The 6,612-nt window shown below is 54.7% G+C and overlaps 1 long non-coding RNA gene across 4 annotated transcripts; it reads right to left on the bottom strand.

The window, feature by feature from the left end:
- Positions 1-1,780: 1,780 nt before the first annotated feature.
- Positions 1,781-5,637, bottom strand: LOC110193162 (uncharacterized). 4 transcript variants are annotated; one of them, XR_002320384.2, is made up of 3 exons: positions 4,423-5,637; positions 3,419-3,508; positions 1,781-3,062 (listed from the first exon to the last, which is right to left on the bottom strand). It is a non-coding gene; the product is annotated as an uncharacterized LOC110193162 (long non-coding RNA). The 4 variants fall into 4 exon arrangements; XR_013483273.1 differs by having other exon boundaries at positions 1,781-4,066; XR_013483272.1 differs by having other exon boundaries at positions 1,781-3,508.
- Positions 5,638-6,612: the final 975 nt, after the last annotated feature.

The raw sequence follows: 6,612 nt of genomic DNA, 5'->3' as shown, positions 1-6,612 counted from the left end.
CCCCAGCCTCAAGTGGTGGGGCCTGCTGTAGAGAGCCTGCCCTACTCCCCCCGGCCTCCAATGAACAGCGTCTACATAAAACTTGCACCAGATCCAGCCAACAGACCCCAGCCTCCCCTCCACGGCCTTCCCCCCATCTGTCCTACCTGCACCTCTAGAGCTCCTCTTTAGCGCCAGGCACCTTAAGGCCCTGAGGTTACAGGGACGAAACAGAGTCTCATGCCATTTGGACAGATGGGACAAGTGGGTAGAAAAGGAAGCCCAAAATATGAACCAAGAAAACGCCAAGTGATTTTTGGGGTGGGTGGGACCTGGCTCCTGGGGATCAGAAAAGGAGGGGCACAGGTAGTGACTCCTGAGCTGAATCTTGAAGGAAGCTCAGAATTCCCTGCCTCAGGGAGTACATTCCAGGTGAGGGGCACAGCCTGGACAAGGGTGCAGAGGCAGGAGATGAAGTTCAGTGTACAAGGTATACACCGTACTCTTCAGGTTCTCATTTCTCTTCAGCCATCAACAGGCATAGCCTGTCCAGGCTGCAGGAGTCCTTGGACCTCATGTGGATAAACCCCTTTATTTGGCAAAGGGGGAAACAGGCCCAGAGAGGGAAAGGGATTTATTTGCCTGAGGTCACCAAGGCAACCTGGAGAAGTGGGAGTTTAGTTGGGGCCTAATGGAAGCCTGGAAAGTCAGTGGTTGGAGGAGGGAGAGCCTTCCAGGCCTGGGGGACAGCCAGAGAGAATGCTGGGAGCAAGGAGGTGGAAGGTCAGGTGCCCCAGAATGCAAGGAGGCAGAGCAGAGGCCTCCACTGTCCTCTGCCCACTTGCAGCCCCAAGCCCAGTACTTTACCAGACACCGAGGGCTCCCTTCCTCTGGTCTCTGGGAGCCACACGCCTCATCCAGCCTCAGAGAGAGATGCGAGGTGCTGGGGCTGGGAGTGGGGCTGGGGCCTTGGGAGACATTTTTGTCCAATCCCCTCATTTTACAGATTAAGAAACTGAGGTCTGGCATTGGTGCTGTGTATTGCTGCTCTGGGGCTATAGTATTCACATACACACACACACACACACACACACACTCACACACACTCACACACACCAGGCCCTGTCTGTGGCCTTGCATTGAGCCCCCAGACTCTGTGTGTCCCTCTCCCCTCCCTCTCCTTTCTCCCCCACCACCCACCATTGCTAAGTAGTTTATATTCCCTCCCCTTCTCATTTGTCAATGGGCTGACTGTGAATGACCCCCAGGCTCTGGCCTCCCCTCCTCTTCACTGGGTTAGGAGGGAGGAGCCGCGCAGCCACGCAGTGTCAGTGTGAATCAAGGAGCCCCAAGGCCACAGTTTACAGCCTCTGGACACAGGGCGGCAGACTCAGCTGGCAGCTGCCTTGGGTCTCCTCTCCCTGCTCCCCCAGCAGCTGGTATTTGGAAACCGGGAAGGGCCTGAGAAGGACTTGAGGTGGCTGCTGTCATGCCCAGGTTCCTCGGGGCAGCGGCGGACCTGTCATAACCTTGGGTGGATGTGCAGGCAGTGGGGGAGGAAGCAAGTGGAATTTGAATGCCAGGCACTCTTCTGATGTGTTCCTGCCACAGCCTCTGAGGGCTGAGGGGCCTGAGCTTCCATTCTGTTGGGAGGTGGAGGCCCTGAGAGCCCAGGCCAAGGTCATACAAGCAATTCAACTCAATTCAGTTCAGCCAATGTCAGTTAAGCACCTACTATGTGCAGGGCACCAGACTAGTCACAGGGAACAATACAAAAAAAGATGCCAGGCACAGTGCCTGCCCACCAGGACCTTGTATTTTATTGGGGGGGGGGTATGTGCAAAAACATACATTGCTAGCCATACTATGAGGAAGGAGTGCATTCACACATGCAGGACAGCAGGGGCAAAGGCGTGGAGGTGGGAGACAAGACATTGAATGTGAGTAACAGCTCATGACATAGTCTCCCCAGATGGGAGGGGGCCAGTGTTGGCTGGGCAGCAGGGCTCCTGCCCAAGGGCCATCTGCTCACCGGGGTCTCCCAAGCATCCTTTGACTCCTTTGCCTCATTCTGTGTAGAGTACAGCAAGGATGGTGGGTGGGGCGATGCAGGTGAGAAGAAGCCTCATGCTGCTGCTGCTGCTGCTGCTGCTGCTGCTGCTGCAGAATTCAGGGCAGCTTTCTTGGGAGATTATCCACCATTTGGATTCTTTCCTAGGTGCCATCCTGTATTATTATCAGTGTCTATATACAGAGCTACTCTGTCCCCCTCCTAATCAATAGGCCATCATCTTCTGGAGGGCAGGGGCTCTTTGATTTATCCTGTCTAATAAGTGAAGGAAGGAGGGAATTCTTCGCAACTGAGGGGGGAAAGAAACTATAGAGCTTTGGGGTGCAGATGACTTTATACATGCTCAGGTCAAGCTACCCTCCCCATGCAATTATTGTCAATGGAGCAATCTCAGCTGACAGGCCATTGGGACCCTTCAAGGCCAGCTCCCTTGGGACTTTACAAGATCAACACCCCCCCTTGGGACCCTTCAAGGCCAGCTCCCTTGGAACTGGTCAAGCTTCATGCTTTCAAACATTGAGTCTCTTTGGGTGCTTCTGGAAGAGGCCAACCCCCATCACACTGCTGAAGGAAAAGACTGAAGACGTGGAAGCAATCTCCGTCATGTCCCTGTCCCCATCTCGCTCCTCTAGGGACCTCCAGGATGCTCCCCCTCAGTGGAGCTGAGTTCTCTCATTCCCAGTGGCAGAGGCCTTCACTGTGTTGACTGGTATACTGTCTCCTTCATGGACCTTCTCTGATTTCTGTTTTGCTGTGATTTGGATGAATGGGCTTCTTTGCTATTCACTATGTGCATTCACTGTGGAACTGGTCTTAGAAGGAAAGGGGGTCAAACCTTGGATAGAGAGCATGGGACACCTTCCCCCCAAATGGCAACGTGATCAAAAGTTAGCTCAAACCCAATCTAACCCTTAGACAACCGACATTTAAGAGAGCTGCAGACACATCTGCTCCTAGCCTGGTATCATCTCTCTGAGAAGTGGCCTCTGGCTTCAGCCTCCTGCTTCCCCTCCTGGAAGGAATGAAAGTCCCCCTTGGAGAAGGGTTGGGGGAGAAGAGGCTGGAGACAGCCATTCTGCCGCCCTTCGAGCCCCTCGGCAGCCCTCGCTCCAGGTGGGCCTCCCCACCCAGGAGCCTGCTCTTCCATGAGGAGTTCTAAGCTCACACATGTGAAAGGAAAGGCTTCCTAAAGGCATGGTCAGGGGGCAACCTCGTCTGGGTTTGCACCACCCTGGCTTACATCTGTGTTCGATCCGTCCCATCCACCCTGCCTGCCTCCCACCTGACTGCCTTGGCTGGCAGGCAGCTTCCTCAGGCCCTCTCTCCTAGCCAGGGTCCCATGAGGCCCCTCAAAGGGTCTCAGCTCACCCAGGCCGGTCATCAGCCCCAGCATCCAGCATCCCGTAACTGCTGGAGAAAGCAAGGGCCTGTCCTGCCAGCGCCTCTCAAAGGTCCCTGCTGGAAAACAAAGGCATCTTTGGTGGTGGGAGAACAGAAGTTGTGTTTCATAAGCTAAAAGCAAAGACAAACATCCCAAGAAAACAGCCATGACCTGGCTGCCTGTCAGGCTCAGGCCGATGCTTGTGGGGCCGAGCTAGGGCATCATAAGCCATGGGCACTGCACACATACTCATACACACACACACACACATACACGTATATGCACATACATGCACACAGCCATATACACATGTACACTCACCCACACACATAGACATACAGCATACACACATGTATGTGCACACACTCATACATGCACAGGCATACGCACATAGACATGCAGCACACATACACACATACTCACATATATGTGTACTCACATACACACATATACACACATACATGCACACACACATACACACGTGCATACACATGCCAGCCCTCTCAACTTTGACCCCAATCCCAGCTCCTCACACCCCCATAGCAGAGTTCACCACAGATGTCAGCCAGGAGAGCGGGCCCACTGCCCAGTAGATGCTGACTGTTGGCAGGACTTGAACCCTTTTCCCCTGGGAGCTGTGAGGGGAGGAGGGGAGCAGGCACTGTTAATTCTCTCAAGGGTAAGTGGGCAGCTGGAAAGCAGCTGCTGCCCTCCCCCTCCCCAGAAGCCAGTGTGGATCCCTGGGAGAAGCCATCCAGCTCACCCGGGCTGCCCACCCAGGCAGCCATCTGCAGCCTTCCAGCCAGGGTCTGAGAAATCTTCCAGGCTGGTGCCCTCCTTTTTACCAGTGGAGATCCCGAGGCCCCGCGGGATTGAGTGATGGGCCCGAGGGGGTAGGGTAGCCAGCGGCAGAGCTGGGAACCCCCTTCTGTTTCCAGAGTCAGCACCCTGACTCTGAGTGGGTCCTGTCCTGAGGGCAGGGGGCACTTACGCTTCCTGTCAGGGAGTGCCAGGTGCAGTCTGGTGCTTCTCGGGCTACTGGCTCTGGTCAGCAGGGAGTGGTGAACACTGGATACTCCAGATGTTCCGGTCACCACTGTAAGCTAGCACAATCACACCTGGCCTGTCTACAGCACAGCTCCCCTCTGTCTAATCTATCCAGAGTGTGGCTAGCAGCCAGGAGGTAAACAGAGGAAGGCTCTGGGCAGGACCGCAGTTGGCACTTAATAAACACTGGTGGATTGCTCGGCACTCCTCTCGGCCCTACTCTGCACACAGTTCTAACAAACTTGCTCAATTGATTTCCGAGCCCGCAGCAGCTGGGAGCCGGGAATTAGAGCAGGGAGGCAGGGTTTTCAGAGCAGGCGCACAGACGCTAGGAGAGGAGACAGCTAGCAGCCTGGAAGCACCGGAGGAGACGGAAAAACTCTAGAAAGCAGATGGAAGGCCACAAGCAGCCCGGCCCGCTGGGGCTGGTCAGTGAAGGGGCACGGAGCCCGTCTGCAGGTTTTTTATTTCTTCCAGGCTCAACGCTACTCCTAACAGCCTGCCTGGGAGTGAAGAGAAGGGTCAGATCTAGGCAGGGCCAGCAGCCCAGGTCTACCAGGGAAGGGCCAGAGGCCGGGCGTGGGTCTCTGAGGACAAGAAAAGGCAGCTTCAGGCAGACCCGAGCCCTCCCCCCACCCCAGCTGCCCAGGCAGGACCCTGGGGCTCCAAAGGGGAAAGCCAAAGCCCTTCATCCATCAAGTCGGGGGGCGCGGGGAGTGGAGGCGCAGGGGGCCTGAACTCTGGGCTCGCTGAGCCCTTCTTCCCGCCTCTACCTCCAGGATCCCGAGCCTCCTCCAGGGAGTCAGAGGCCTGAGCTGGCGCCCTGCCCCGATTCCACCTGAGTCATGACTTCTCGCAGTTCTCTGAGGAGAGCCTGCTCCCATTCCGTAGGACCGTACCAACGAGCTCGTGCGAAGTTGGCACTGCCCCCGGCTGCCGTCCCTTTCCATCAGGAGCAGAGACTCAGCCCTTCCTTGTCCGAGGAAGTCTCTGTGCTCCGGGCGGCAGCTTGGGCTTCCTCTGTAACTCGAAGGTTCCCCTTTTGTGTGGAATCCTTAGAACCTACACCGACGTCCTTTTCTCCAACGGTTCCCTGTTGTTTCATCAGTATCTCCCTTAAAGAGATCAGGCCGGAGTTCCTTTCTCTCCACGCCATGTTTTTCTCTCTCTTTTTCATTCATTCTTTCAGGAAGGCAGCATCTGCCTGCTTCCTTCCTGGTCCGTGTTTTTCTACGCGTTTCTTGTTTCCTCCTCCACCTTTGCATTGAGGTCACCAAGCATCATACCACGGGCTGATTTCATGTGGAGTCTCATAGAGATTATCACCCATCTCATTCTCTGCAAAGGTGGGGGTGATTGCACGAGCAGCAATGATATTCATGGTAGTTTTGTTTCTGCAAATCCTTATTCTGTGCCCTGCACTGGCAGAACCAAACAGCCCAGGAAACACTGCCTTTGGACGACCAAGTCCTCGGTTTGCCCGTTCAAGGCAAACCTGTGAGCCGGCTGGCGTTCCAAGGAGCCACAGCGTCCTGCTTCCTTCCGGCCTCATCTATAGCAAGAACGTCCAGATGAACAGACTGAGGTGCCCCAGGAGCACATCTACTCTCGAGCCATTGGACAACGGTCCAACAAGCCAATGAAAGTTCCCAGTTCGCCTAAAATACTTTCACATATACAAGATAATTTGGGGAGAGAGAGAGAACACTAGAAACTGGGAGAGTATGATTATAGCCGTAATAATATTAATAACCAGCATTTCTATGGTCCCTTAAGGCTTACAAAGAGCTTTCCATGTGTTACCTCATTTGGTCATCACAGCAACCCTGAGAGGTAAGCACTGTTATTATCTCCATTTTACAGACAAGGACATCGAGGCAGACAGGGGTTATGTAACCTGCCCATGGTCACACAATGACCCAGGGCTGAACTGGAACTCAGATCTTCCTGGCTCCAGGTCCAGTGCTCGATCCGCTTTGCAAACTAGTGTAGAATAGGTTTCCCATTGGACGTGGCCCCGAGATGAGCCTTGATGGACGCTAAGGAGTCTGAGAAGTGGAAGTAAGAAGGGAGAACACTCCAGGTATGCAGAAGACCCCGTACAAAGGCTTGGAGGTGAGAACTGGGACTCCAG

This window comes from Phascolarctos cinereus, unplaced genomic scaffold (assembly GCF_003287225.1).
Source record: "Phascolarctos cinereus isolate Bilbo 61053 unplaced genomic scaffold, phaCin_HiC Scaffold_7;HRSCAF=346, whole genome shotgun sequence".
Taxonomy (NCBI): domain Eukaryota; kingdom Metazoa; phylum Chordata; class Mammalia; order Diprotodontia; family Phascolarctidae; genus Phascolarctos; species Phascolarctos cinereus.
This window is presented reverse-complemented; position numbering and strand designations above follow the sequence as displayed.